The sequence below is a fragment of the Pelophylax lessonae genome, assembly GCF_965119305.1.
Source record: "Pelophylax lessonae genome assembly, chromosome: 10".
In the NCBI taxonomy this organism is placed as follows: Eukaryota; Metazoa; Chordata; class Amphibia; order Anura; family Ranidae; genus Pelophylax; species Pelophylax lessonae.
This window is the reverse complement of record NC_138777.1, coordinates 168,693,881-168,709,142: the sequence shown is the minus strand read 5'-3', so window position 1 is coordinate 168,709,142 and position 15,262 is coordinate 168,693,881. Positions and strand designations below refer to the sequence as shown.

The following is a 15,262-nucleotide window of genomic DNA, read 5'->3' as shown; positions in this document are numbered from 1 at the left end:
GTATGCTCTGATATTAAAGCAGTGGTGGCCTAGAGTAGATGAAGCAAACCATCTCCTTCATCACCAGGCTCAGATACCACAGATAAAGCATTAAACCTTTGCTATGTAAAGTCTAATATACAGCGCCCCTCTTTAAACAGTCTTTAAGGGGTACATCTTTACCAATCTTTTTAGGTTTATTTGATCCTGATTAGCTTCAGCAGTCAGAGCTTTGGAGATAAAAAGTTCCAATTGTTACATTACATATATCCTTTATCCACCATACATCACATAGATGGTTTAGGATGTTAGTTCCACAGGGTGACTAAAAAAGGGGGACAACGTTCAGATGTCCCTGTGTTAGAAGATTCTTGGTTACTTGCAGGACACAAAGGTCGCACACAAAATTCAGCTGCATTTTGTGCTTTTTGAAATGGTAAGGTCACTTCGAATCTCAGACCACACAATGGGCTCAGCAGCCTGTGAGCTTTCCTATCTGGATTCAAGCATTGCTGTCCAGAGCCACTGTGGTCAATGATGAGCTGACAGAGTGGAAGGTCGGTATCTACCATGACAAAGGCCATCTCGAGAACTTCTTCATCCTGACAGCGTTGAGACAAGAACCAGCAGAAGTGTTGTTCAGACCCTGTCCGAAAAATAAAAAGTAACGGATTTAGAACAAACAGAATTACACACAACTTGTAAGAGATTGCATTTTATGACAGCCATGCATAATGTAAGATCCACCATCTAATTACTGAGCAGTAAAACCAGTAAGCACAGTAAAACCAATGTTACCATTTTTAGATTGAAAAAAAAGAGTTCAGGAATGTCCTCTTTGCCTGTGTACAGGGCTGCTGTTAGAAATCGCGGGGCCCCATACAGACTACCTGGCAGGGCCCCCCCAAAAAAATATTAAAGATATATTTAGCTAAAATTACAACAAAATCACTATTTTCAGACACAAATATAACATAACTCGCATAATTCCTGCTAAATCTAAAAAAAAAAAACTATGTTAAATAAAAAAGAAGATGAGATGAGAAAAATATACAGGCTGGGCAGTTGGAGCTCAGTGATCAGAGAGACAGAGAGAGAAAAACAAAGTTACAATTTACAAATAAACTCCTGAGCACAGATAAGTGCTGGGAGGGGGGCCCACACAAAGGAGGGGGATTAGTGAGGGACGACTGTCTCTTTCTCAACAGATAAAAGCTGATAGCAGGAAGAGGGACAGAGATCAGATTCAGGTGCTGGAGGAAGATTTCTGTATTTGTTGTCCATCACTAATCCCCCTCTCTGTGTGGGTCCCCCCTGTGTGCTCGGGCCCCCTACAAGAGGGCTGGTGGTCCCCCCTATCAGTGGCCCTGCCTGTGTATGTAGTAAGTGTGTAATCCATTTTCTAGATTAAGTTAGAATATAGTCCCTGGCAAGGTAGGAGCTTTGGCTCACCCATCCCTTCTATTGACATTGACAAGAATTGCAATAAGCTTAGAGAAGCCATGCCCATCTCAGCAAACACCAACTGTTCATCTGTGAACAGTCCATCGTTCTTTGTGAAATGACAGGAAGGTGCATAGCTTTACCAATTGCCCTATCCCCTTGGTTTACTGCAGGACGTTGAGCTCCCTGGACATCCACTTGGCTAGGCTCCTTAAGGCCCCTTTCACACTATTGCAACGCAATTTTGCCGCGATTTCGCGGCACGATTTTTGCCGCGATTTTGAAAGCATGGGCAAGGCTATATGCCTCAAAATGCATTAAAATCGTGGCAAAGTAGTGCAGGAACTACTTTGAAGTCGGTGCGACTTCAAAACGCACTGATATGAATGGGGCTCATTGAAAATAATGGAAAACGACTTGTCATGCGATTTTGCGGTCCAAAATCGCGGGACAAGTCGCACTAGTGTGAATGGGGCCTTACTAATTTACACTTTAAATACATTTGTATGTGTGTTTGTTTTTCTCTTGGTGGAACTTTTTTGGCAATCTACTTTCATTATGGCATCTATAGACCTCGATCCGGTTTAAAACAAGTATGTGGGCCTTTATTTAATCATGGAAAAAGTTTCAAAGTACAATAGTGCATAGAAGCAAGATTCAGCTTTCTTTTTAAAATTATGACCATTGAAATGTAAATGGTCCCTTACAACTGTTGCAGGGCCAGATTAACGTAGGGGCTATTGGAGCTGCAGCTCCAGGCCCCTACCTTTTATATAGGCCCCGGGTTGGCCATATTCACTGTGACCGCTCTTCTGTCACTTGTAAACACAGAAGTCTGGCTTCTATGCTCGCTTCCCCAGGCAGCACCCTCAGAACCTCCCCACACAGCGCAAAGGCCTGACAAGGAGGGACAGTTGCCGATGCATGGATGTGTTTATGGGCTTCAGAGACAGCATCCCATGTTGAATTAGGCATGCATGGCTGCACCCTTCCTCCTCTGGGTGCATGCCAAGGCACGGCCCTTAAGGCCCTTCAAAATCCTCAGCACCAAGACCATGATGCTCTTAATCCGGCCCTGAACTGTTGCATTGAATAAGCCAAATCACTAAATTATATTTGATAGTGTTCAGTGAACTAAACAGTACAAGTCAGCATAAAAAAAAAAAAACATCAACTTTTCCAGGAACAGGATCAGAACTCCCAGACTTATACTTTGAAGTTAATACAAGTGAAAGTTTGGTAGAATTCTCATAATTTTAACCATACTTACAGCTTATCAAGAGTCGAAATAAAAAAAAAATCCTATATTCATCACGATATTGTAATTAGCCTATGTCTACTAATCTGAACTATGCTGAAGTTTGTAAATTTATTTTGTGAAGATTCCCACAGATGTACTTCCTTGAATTCTGTAACACAAATTAACTATGCCCTATTGATAGACACTGCTGTGTCACAGAATTCACAGAGCCTGCCTTCAGAACTACAAGGTGCTAACAGTCAGTACAGGAATCACTGCTTTAGGACAGCAAGGTACCATGGGATATATATATATAGTCCAGCATTTCTCAACCTGTGTCCCGCGGCACCCTTTTGTGCCCTGAAGAGTCCCCAGGTGTGCCGCGGCAAAAGTGACCTCAACGTAGGCAGCTATCTGATCAACATACTGCTGTTGGCCATTTGGTTAAGCCTTGTTGTTACAGCGGTGCCGGTCCACTATCTAAAGCTCACTTTCCAATGCCACAGGCACTCAGGAAGCTGTGCAGGCCTCCCGACCGCGTCTTGCCAACCGATTATGTCATCGGTTGCTAGGTGCGGGTCCGGCATACGCACCGCTTTCTGGGATGTGTGAGCCGCAGGTCCCAGGAGATACTGGCTGGCACATTTTTTCTCAGAGGGAAGGTGAAGCAGAGCGTGAGGAGAGGAGGAAGAACAGGGAGGAGGCTCTTCACTGGCTGCACATGAGCTCCTCGAGGTACGGCAATAGTACCTGTAATTTACCAGCATGTATTTGTAATGAGTTTAATTTTAGGCTTGGTAATTGCTTTTTTTTTGTAATACAAATATACATAAGATGTGGGTTATTATTATTGGTAATGGTCATTAAACTTCTTTCATGGTAACTGCACTTATTTTGTTTTGTATTCCACTTGCACATTGCTCTTCTTTAGTTTGGCCACATTGCAGGTGTAGCGCAGGGTACCCACGATTTTCACGTGCGTTACCTGTGGTTTCCCATAGACTTCTATTATGTCCCTCATTTTTGGTTTGCTTTCAGAAAATGCACCAAAAATGTAGGACATAAAAGAAGTTTATGAGAAACCGCAGGTAACACACAGGAAAACCGCAGGTTACATAGTAGTTGAGGTTGAATAAAGACAATAGTCAATTCAGTTCAACCTGTGTAGGTGTGTGTGGACGTATTCATTTCCCATACCCCTGAATGTTTTGATCTTTGAAATGTACGCTCAAGAGTCTTTTAAATGTAGCCATACTCCCAGCAGTTGCCATCATTTGTAGAAGAGAGTTCCACAATCTTATTGCCCTTACTGTAAAAAACCCTTTGCGTAGCCTGAGGTTAAATCAATTCTCCTCTAATCGCATTGTATGGCCTCGTGTCCTCTTACATTCCTTGCGACTGAATAGTTTTTTTCTATGCTGAGATCACCATTGAGGTATTTGTAAATCGCTATCATGTCCCCTCTCATGCGTCTCTTCTCCAGGGAGAATAAATCAAGCGCTTGTAAATGCTCCTCATAATTAAGGTCTTCCAATCCCCTAATTAGTTTAGTTGCCCTTCCCTGGACTCTCTCCAGTTCTCTGCACTACGGCCAAACTGCAGTGAGTCAGTGTGAAAGTGCCCCAATTGTAACAAGTGTTATGTAGGTTGTTCTTTTTTTCCACTTCAAGACCGCATATACATTGCGGCTTTGAAATGGTTTACATGGGTTATGGCTTAAGATATGATCCATAACCTCGGTGTTGTTTTTTTACAGCCAGCAGCTGGCTTTCTGATGAAAGCGTACCAAGCGGCTCATGAGCCATTGAAACGCTTTTAGAAGTAGAGGGAGGGGATGCAACCCCCCCTCCCACCGGCTCGCCTGAGAAACAATCCAATGCTGCGGCTGGCTAGTCCCAGAGGGGATGAAAGAGTAGATCCTCTTTGATTGCCTCTATGGCCTTGGAGGCCTGGTGCGACTTCATGAAGTCACTTCCTGTCCAGGCTGCATTTTTGGTTGGTGTGCCTCGAGATTCTGACAGATTTTAAAGGGTGCCTTGGTTAAAAAAAAGGTTGAAAAACACTGATATAGTCCATAGATATTTAAGGTAAACAGCAGAGTTGAAGCTGCAAAGCCAGCAGGGAATCCAGGAAATGTGGAGAGAGATGGGCAGCTCACAGGCAGAACTCACAACATGAATGGAGATTCTTCAAGTAAGCTTATATTGCATTGTACTTAATAACTATTTTTGGTATTCCTATTACAATGCTGATGTTATAAAATTAAAGGAGTTTTATGGTCACAGCATACACTTTCAAGACTTGGCTTGTGAGGTATCCAGGTACAGCGTTTGCACCACATGTGCTTTAATGGTAATGCCAAGTTAATGTTGGACTCATTATAATACATACACTATAGATTAATGTCTTCATGCTGATCATACAAATTCTAACATCACTAATAATAAACCATTTAGTTGTATATTATTCATTAACATGCAGTTAATATAGCAGTAACACAAACACAGTGCATTTGCCCTACTTGTGGTGGCTTCTGTAAACAGCACGCTGCCTCTCTGTTCTCCGGCAAGAAGCTTGTAGTAAGTGAGAGTTGCACATCGCAGAGAACACTGACTCGGTCTTGGTGGATTGAAGCCCCGGGGGCCCTGAAACGGGTTACCACATTTTTCACCTCCTTGTACCCCATCCAGCAGTGCACACAACATGGACAGGGTCCCCAATAGCCAGCCTGCAACCATTCTATTAAGTCCCCTCGTGTACCTTTCCTCTTATCATATTAATAACCCTGACACTATGCCAGACATGACAAAAAATTGGCAAGAGTTACACACTCTGTGCCAGTGCAGATATTAACCCTTGATTGTTTATGAGAAACACATTTCATTTACAGCTCAGCAAAGTCAGATGTTTTTAATGGAAAAAGTAAGCCTAAGGAATCAAAATTAGCTTCTTAATAAGTGTTGAGGGTATGGCCTGTATAGATTTTTCTTTGGGTTTTATTTGGTAGTTTGTACTGTATATGTATAACATTTAATGGATGACAAGACTATTGCTGTGTCCAGTAATAAGCTGGACTGAGTGGAAATCAGGCAATATAACACAAAATACATTAAAACCAAGCCCACCATAGCATGCAGTGAACAAGCAGTGTCAATTTCGTCAATGAAAACGTTTTCGCCAGCGGCATGTTTACAGTGACGAAAACTAAACGAAAAGTACAGCACATTTTCGTCCACTGATTAAAAATATGACAAAAATGTGAGGCAGGGACGTTTACTAACTTCCAGTTTTCATTGAGCTTCACCTTCTTCCACTCCCAGCAAGCAAGTGATTTGAAGCGAACGGTGGGCACCATCCATGACGACTGCCAGAGCACTGTGCATTACAGGCCATCCCTTAGACCTGAGGCCACCATCCAGCACTGTGCAGCATTATGTTTACGCAATTGCACAGACAGGACTCGACCCGATGCGTTTTGTCTACTTCGACATAATCTGGGGTGTGATGTCTAAGTGAACGAAACACCCCAGATGATGACTAAGTAGACAAAATGTGTCGGATCGAGTCCTGTCTGCAATTACGTACCCATGCTGTTTACAGTATATATTTGAAAGTGCTTTTATTGACTGAACTGTTAGTATTCCGAACTTTTAATAAAACCCTTCATTGTACGGTTTTACACCTTTGGAGACTTTGTTTTCCCTTTCTGGGTGGCATATCCACTGAGTGTTGCTAGAGAAGAATTGATGCATGCTTGACTGTGATGCTGCCGACCCCCTATTGAGTCATTCAAATGAGGGTGGGTGTGGAGTGCCGAGCGGAGAGTGTTGGGAGAGACTACATCTCTGTTCTCTCCTCCCCCGCCAGGTGTTCATACACCATTGCTTATGTTGACCCATTAGGCGTATGCAGAGCTGCTGTTAGAAATCATGGGGCCCCATACAACATTCCTGACAGGTCCCCCCCCCCCCCGGTGCGCAACGTTCCCTCCCCCGCCCCAAACCCCCCCCCTCTCCGGTGCGCAACGTTCCCGCCCCCCACCCACTGCAGTGCCCTGCCAATAATAAGTGGTTGAGACATTCCCTGCTCCACAGCCACATGTATACATGATTTGTGTATACGTGCGGTTGTGGGAAGGAAATGCCTGAACCACTTATGATTGTCAGTGTACAGTGACATTTCATTTTCTGAAAGCAGACACCCTTAAGAATAAAAGGGTGGTAGTTCAAATTTTTTTATGTCACACAATGTTAGCGCAACGTTTATGAAACACATATTTTCATTTAAATAATACAATAATGTTAATTATAGGGCACATAAAAGCAATGTATTAGCCATTTTTTTGGTAAAATGTAATAGATCAGATTGTGTCGCTTAAATAGATACCCAACATGTCAAGTCTTAAAATTGCGTGTGCCTGTGTACTCCGATACCCTACACTTTTCCTAGGCAATGTTTTAAAAGTGCCTACAGGTCATCAGTTTAGAGCTAACTACTTTATGAATAATAGGTATAGAATTATTGCTCCAGCATGCGCAGTGTTATGTAACATGTGTAGTGCAACGGACAATTTTCTGCATAGGCACCCTTGACGCATGCATTTATGTTCTTATGTGGGGGGGCTCAAAAAGTTTTGCTGGGGAATTTCAGGTGCTTATGTATAACTGCCATTTTTTTTTAACATGGTTTTTAACGTTTAATTTTTTCTAAGCTTTTTTCATCACATAGGATACAAAAAGTCCCCTATGTGATGCATTGTTTGGTGACAGGTCCTCTTTAATGAGACATCAGAGGTTTAAAGATCCCTGATGTCTCACCTGCCCTCCAATGAAGCTAAAAGAGTGCGGATTACACTCCACTGGCTTATTTCCCAGCCATTCTGTGGACAGTTATATCATGACCCAGAAATTAAGTTTTACATGTCCCTTCTAGGTCATTACCAGGAAGGTGAGATCAATGAACAGACGTTCGCTGATCTCCTTCCCTTCTACTCGGAGGCACCCACCATGCAGGTCCCAGGTGCGCTGATGGGAAATATAGCAAGCCACATGGGGGAGGGAAAGGAAGCACTTACGGGGGTGTGGAAGTGTTCTGGAGGCTGAACAGCTACCAAATCAATTTGTCAGATTTACACACATAGTGAGATGCTAACGGTTAGGTCTTGTGTACTTTTGTGTTTGGGTGGGGTGGTAAAAATGTGCAGCTGAGCCCCTGTTTTACCTCCCCCCCCCCCCAGGTTGCACAACACCCTGCCATTACAGCTGCACTATGGTAGCAGTGCCTTTGCAGCCTAGGGGGGAGTGGTTAAGAGGACGGTAAAAGAGGGGCTCAGCTGCACATGTTTACTGCCTCCCCCTCCCACCCAAACACAAAAGTAAAGAAGACCTAACAGTTAGCATCTCAAAGTGCTTATGTGATCACCATCGTTATCATGATGATGATGATTACATAGTACAGAAGCTGTCGTTTGCCTGTCAGTATATAGTATGGATGTGTCTCTGTACCTTCCAGAGGACAGAAATTGTGAGCCTGCCTGTGCATCGGGATCCCTGTGCTGCCTGCGCCCTCTGACACTTCTCTCTTCAATCAACTCCCATCGTCCTGCTACAGCTCCGTCCTCTGACCTCCTTAGATACTGAGAGAGGAAGGGAGAATCACTCCGCCAGAGACAGGCTGTCATTAGCCGTGGCCACCCGGTTTTAAAAAATGCTGCTTCGGCTTAAGAAGCCTACGCCCCGAAATTAAAAAAAAAAAGTCCCTCTCTGCTAACCACCTCCTGGGCCCCTCTGCTGCACTGATGGGGCACAGGTAAAATATATTTAATGTAACAGCAAGCCAAGAATCATTGTCAAATGCTTTTACCTAGGCAAAGTGCTTTCACCATAGTTTAGATATAGATATTTAGATAGACATAGAAAATGTGCAAAAAAGTGCAATTAAATATTTATGGTGGAATATCAATCTTCAACGGAAGGTGTGCACCAAAAAAGCACCCTATGTGCTGCTTCCACCAATCACCCCAAACTGATTCACCAGACTTAAATAAAAGCCTATGTATTTTATGGAATCGCGCTATGTTGATAAATTTTTTGCACATTGTAGAGGTTTTGAATATTTCATTGTTATTTATTTAGTAGTGGTATATATGTACAGTATCTCACAAAAGTGAGTACACCCCTCACATTTTTGTAAATATTTTATTATATCTTTTTATGTGATAACACTGAAGAAATGACACTTTGCTACAATGTAAAGTAGTGAGTGTACAGCTTGTATAACAGTGTAAATTAACTGTTCCCTCAAAATGACTGAACACAGCCAATAATGTCTAAACCACTGGCTCAAAAGTGAGTACACCCCTAAGTGAAAATGTCCAAAGTGTCAAAATTTTGTGTGGCCACTATTATCTTACAGCACTGCCTTAACCCTCTTGGGCATTGAGTTCACCAGAGCTTCACAGGTTGCGTCTGGAGTCCTCTTGCACTCCTCCATGATGGCATCACGGAGCTGGTGGATGTTAGAGACCTTGCTCTCCTCCACCTTCCGTTTGAGGATGCCCCACAGATGCTCAATGGGGTTTAGGTCTGAAGACATGCTTGGCCAGTCCATCACCTTTACCCTCAGCTTCCTTAGCAAAGCAGGGGTCGTCATGGAGGTGTGTTTGGGGTCGTTATCATGTTGGACTACTGCCCTGCGACCCAGTATACGAAGGGAGAGGATCATGCTCTGCTTCAGTATGTCACAGTACATGTTGGCATTCATGGTTCCCTTAATGAACTGTAGCTCCCTAGTGCCTGCAGCACTCATGAAGTCCCAGACCATGACACTCCCACCACCATGCTTGACTGTAGGCAAGACACACTTGTGTTTGTACTCCTCACCAGGTTGCCCTCACACACGCTTGACACCATCTGAACCAAATAAGTTCATCTTGGTCTCATCAGACCACAGGACCTTTTTCCTAATCCATGTCCTTAGTCTGCTTGTCTTCAGCAAACTGTTTGTGGGCTTTATTGTTCATCATCTTTAAAAGAGGCTTTCTTCTGGGACCACAGCCATGCAGACCAATTTTATGCAGTGTACGGCATATGGTCTGAGCACTGACAGGCTGACCCCCTTACCCCTTCAACCTTTGCAGCAAGGCTGGCAGCACCCATACGTCGATTTCCCAAAGACAACCTCTGGATATGATGCTGAGCATGTGCACTCAACTTCTTTGGTTGACCATGGCGAGGCCTGTTCTGAGTGGAACCTGTCCTGTTAAACTTCTGTATGGTCTTGGCCACCATGCTGCTGCTCAGTTTCAGGGTATTGGCAATCTTCTTATAGCCTAGGCCATCTTTATGTAGAGCAACAATTCTTTTTTCAGATCCTCAGAGAGTGCTTTGCCATGAGGTGCCATGTTGAACTTTCAGTGACCAGCATAAGAGAGTGAGAGCGATAACACCAAATTTAACACACCTGCTCCCCATTCACACCTGAGACCTTTAACACTATCAAGGCCACATGACACCGGGGAGAGAAAATGGCTAATTGAGCCTAATTTGGACATTTTCACTTAGGGGTGTACTCACTTTTGTTGCCAGCCCAGCTGTTTAGACATTAAAGGCTGTGTGTTGAGGTATTTGGAGGGAACAGCAAATTTACAGTTATACAAGCTGTACACTCACTACTCTACATTGTAGCAAAGTGTCATTTCTTCAGTGTTGTCACATGAAAAGATATAATAAAATATTTACAAAAATGTGAGGGGTGTACTCACTTTTGTGAGATACTGTATGTAATGATATCCTGCACTGGATATACTAGAAGCTGTCGCAAGCAACCATTTTGTTCAGTAACACAGTCTAGCAGGCCAAATGTGTGATATTTTTAACACAGTCTAGCAGGCCAAATGTGTGATATTTTTCTCAATCCCTAACTCAATTAACTTAAAGAATGCAGGGGGCTGGGCCCTTCAAAGAAACCTTATCTCAGCACAGACAGGAAACCTGGCCAGATGTTGTTCTTCCAGAACAGGCTGGTCGTAAAATTGAGCAAATCCATTAAGGCTGACCAGAGCTGTGTCATAAATACCACGCAGCCAAGCTGTTCATTAGAAAATGTAACAATACATACACAATTCAGAAATGCAGACAGGAACATGACACATTAACAATAAGTATATATTTGGAGGAGAAATGCCATACTGATGGAATTAAGACCATGCATGACCACCCTATCACATACAGTATAGAATAGAAGATAGCGATAAGATCTTCCCTGTGTGATCATGTATTCATGTTTAGTATCTTTTGATGGTAAATGACATGCTGAATGATAAGCTAGCAGTTTAAAGAATGTAACCATTACATATTTCGAGATATTGAGAGTGGAATGACTCTGTCCACAAAGGAGGTCTTGATATTTGTCATAAACCCAGGACAGCCCATTGCCCCTCTGTTTTAAATGGTCAGGGGTATTCCTCAACGCCCCTTTGATCCTAGAGAAAATCTTGCTCAAACTTTGCTATGGTGAGTTCTCATGGTAACATCAAGAAGGAACATCTATCAAGTTTGAGAACCGATCACAACTTGCTAAGCTATTGAACTCTGAACTCTGGTAACACTCAGGACATTGAATGCAAGTATCCTTACTTCTCAATTCTATCTTATTTTTCTAATTGCTGAATGGTGTGTCTCTATTTCTTTGAAACACCTTTTTCTGTAAATATTTTATTTGCACCAATTCTAACCTTTTTATTATTAAACCTTATTTTGAAAGTGTTAATCTTGTCCCTAAGCTCTTAAATGCAAGCTAACAACGAACCTGTCTCTTGAAGAGTGCTACTGTATAGAAAAAAATCCTCTGAACATTCCTGTCTGTGGTGACAGTGCATGTTACAGACGATTATTCTAAAATCATAACTGGTATTTCTAAAATTACGAGCGTCCTCTGGGCTCATAACGTAGAGGTGGTGGCAGTGAAAGAGTTAATTGCTTAATTAGCCCAGGGACAAATCGCTCTCAGCCTGCTGGCCCCTAGATTGTGGCCCCGCAAGCTGGAAAATCTTTGTACAGGGTGCAGCTGAGAGTGGCATTGTTACGTAAGTGACAGCAGGGTGTGAGATTGGCTGGTCCTTGGTCATGAGTTAGTGAGAAGGACAGGCATCTGATACCCGCCACCGTCACACTGTATATTGTAGTAGCCATGCAGATTTAATTTTTAATTTAGCACTGTGCACTTTTTACAACAGAAACAGTTTTGGGTGATATATTTATATATAAATTTTAGGGTAAATACTTAGTAATTTTGCACAGATTTTTTCCCTGTTTTTATCTTGCTGCTGCACCCACTTGCAGTCAATTAGAAGCAATTATACTCTTAAATAGTTTTCCATAGATACAGCCATGTTTAGGTGACCGAGGGGCGAGGATGGGAGGTGCGACACAGGATTAGCTCGCACAGGGCGTCTGAACACCTAAGGCCGGCCCTGGCTGCATAGTGCTCTGGATGGTGGTCTGAAGAGGCCTGTAATGCTGCATAGTGCTCTAGACGATGGTCTGAGGAGGCCTGTAATGCTGCATAACATAAAGAAATATTGTAGTGCTGTAAGTGCAATCCAATAAAAATAAAGAAAATGAATCTCTAATATATATATTTCAATAAAGTGCATGAAGTAGTGATAAGTGAATAAATCACAAGAAGAAGTGTTTTATATATCAAATCCAATCCAAGTGCAGGTAAATGACAATCTCAGGTGTCACCCATGTCTTGCCTCCACCATATAGCTGAAATACAAACTCACCGGAACCAATTGCTTTCTAAATTTTAGGAGAGCAACAATGTCTCCAACTATTAGTCTTCTTCCTCTTTTCTCTAGTTGTTATTCGATAGGATGTAGTAGATCTCACAATCTTCTATGATGAGGCCATCAGGAAACTCTCAACCGACCAGGCAGGAAAATCACTAACGCAAGAGAAAGTACTCATAGTGTAGTATTTATTATACCATAAAATATATAAAAACAACTAATATCCGGAAAACAAATTCAAAGTTAAAATAGGTAACCGTGACTCACAGCATACCGCCAAACTCCAGATGGGGAAATGGCGGCTGGACCTTAGATAAAGTGCAATTGAAGCAAATTGTCGATAAGGTGCATGAGAAGCATAGGGCAGATAACTTACCACACTGGACTCAGAATGGCAGCTGGACCTCAGGCAAATATTCAAGCTCTAAAGCTGCATAGTGCTCTGGACAGTGGTGTGAGGCCGGTAATACTGCATAGTGCTCTGGATGGTTATGTGAGGAGGCCTGTAAAGCTGCACAGTGATCTGGACGGTGGTCAGAGGCCTGTAATGCTGCACAGTGATCTGGGCGGACAGTGGTCTGAGGGAAGGCCTCAGGCATACTGTAGTTGTAATGTACACTACACTCACAGTGGGTGCTCTGTTGTCTCTGCCCTGAATGTGGGCAGTCATCTCGTGACTCATGAGTCGGGAGTGGGACTCTTGTCAGAACTCGGGAGGCCTGGCTGTAATTCTCAGTTCTGCTCTGGTCTCTGGCAGTTGTCACGGTGTACAAAGCCATTTCAACTCATTTACTGAGAGTGGAAGCAGGCGGAGCTCAGTAAAAACCAGAAGTTAGTTCAGGAGGGTAACGTCCCCACCTCACATTTTCATTTAGTTTTCGTTCGTTAACGAAAACGGATTTGATTTTCGTCATAGTTTTCTTCAGTGGACGCAAATGTGGTGTACTTTCCGTTTCATTTTCGTCACTGTAAAAAAGCTTCTGATGAAAATTTTGACGAAAACGTTTTTGTTGACGAAATTTACACTGGCACGTAGAACGGTTTTCTATCAAAGAGCTTTCCCTCAAAGCTGCCTTCTTGTTGGCCATCACGTCAGTAAAAAGGGACTCTGAAATATGTGCTCTGCGGTGCAAGCAGCTGTTTCTAACATTCTTCCTTGACCATGTGGTGCTGATTCCTATGCTGGGTTCGTAACCCAAAGTGTCATCTGTTTTCACGAGAACCAGGAGATTGTCCTGCCAATGTTCAGGTCCGCTGAAAGCTCTAAAGTTCATCCACTAGATGTGGAAGAAATCCTGAAGCTGTATCTAAAAGCCACAGCTCCCTTTCGTGAGTCCTACCATCTGTTCGTTCTCTTCCATGAAAAGAATAAGAGTTTGAGTGCCTCATCCAGATTCATTGCAGTGTGGAATGTTTAGTCCATTCAGTGGGCGTATGAAGCCAAGGGCTTGGCGCCTCCAGAGACGGTGACTGCTTATTCAACCAGAAGTGATTCTACATCGTGGGAAGCCTTTCAGCACGTTGCCCCTGAAGTGATTTGTAGAGCGGCCTCTAGGTCTTTGATTAACATCTTATGGCCAATTACTGTGTTGAACTGGCCTCTTTATCATCTGTTAATTTTGGTTTAGGAATCCTGTCTGTTGACTGCAAATTAAAGCTTTTTCTTTGTCCAGCAACTGCCCACCTGGGTGTGTATGTCTAGTTATTTCCCATACCTATGCTGCCATGGAGTCCATTAGGAAACTTGAAAATTTCCTCTCAAATACTTACCATCATTTTCCTTTCCTGATGGACTACATGGCAGCAGGAGTTCCCTCCCATTGGCTAGACTAGGCTAGGCTAGTCTAGTCTTGGAACGTGGCCCCTAGCACTGAGCCAAATTGATGGGACAGAGGAGGCGGGGCAAATCCATACATATGCTGCCTGGAGTCCATCAGGAAAGGAAAATTATGGTATTCGATAGGAAATCTTCACTTTTCGCTGCAATTACAGCTGCAAGTCTTTTGGGGTATATCTCTACCAGCTTTGCACATCTAGAGAGTAAAATGTTTGCCCATTTTTCTTTGCAAAAGAGCAGTGGCGTAGCGTGGGGGGTGCAGGGGGGGCCGGCCGCAACATCTGGGGGGGGGGGCATGATCCGCTCGGCGCTCCGCAGTGTCATGTCAGTTCAGTTGTCACTCACACTGTTATAGGCTGGCTGCCGCCGCCCGCTCGCAGCTCTCTGCCCTGGCTTACTCACTCTCTCACTGCAGTCACAGTGCTGGCTGTGGCTGTGCATCTCGGCTCCTGAATCTGATCCGAGCCGCAGGGTCGCCCACTGTGGGGGGGGGGGGGTTTGGAGAGACAGTCCCTGCACGCCTGGCCTATCTGGGGGAGGGACTAACCCCTGCAGCGGCCGCCCAGCGCAGCGCTTAGCGCGGGAGAGAACCACCAGGCCAGGCAGCAGCAGAAGAAGCCGGCAACGGCGGCAGGTGAGAGGCCAGAGAGGAGAGAGCCAGTGGAGACGACAGTCAGACGGTGCTGCAGGAGGAAAACCTAGGAGGACTCGAGGAGAAAACCTAGCCTGCTGTGATCGGGTCCGGGACAGGTGAAAAAAAAGGTAGGAGTGTGTGAGAAGAACACTGACAAAACTGAAAAGAATAGTATGCAACTATATGTGGTGGACATAAAAGGCACAGAAGAGTGTATTTAGATGGAGCCATATGATTATGTAGCGCTACTCATAGAGGATCCTCAGAGGGGATCTATTTTATGGGGAACCTGGCCTGCTGTAAGGGGAGGAGATCTAAATGGGGGATGGGACCTCA

At 43.8% G+C, this 15,262-nt stretch overlaps 1 protein-coding gene across 1 annotated transcript in view; it reads right to left on the bottom strand.

Moving 5' to 3' along the window:
• WDR74 (WD repeat domain 74) overlaps nt 1–14,888 on the bottom strand; it is an 80,465-nt gene extending 65,577 nt beyond the window's left edge. The window contains exon 1 of the mRNA XM_082269583.1: nt 14,884–14,888. The gene's annotated coding sequence lies outside the window, so the exon portion shown is untranslated. The remainder of the gene's footprint in view (nt 1–14,883) is intronic.
• Nucleotides 14,889–15,262: the final 374 nt, after the last annotated feature.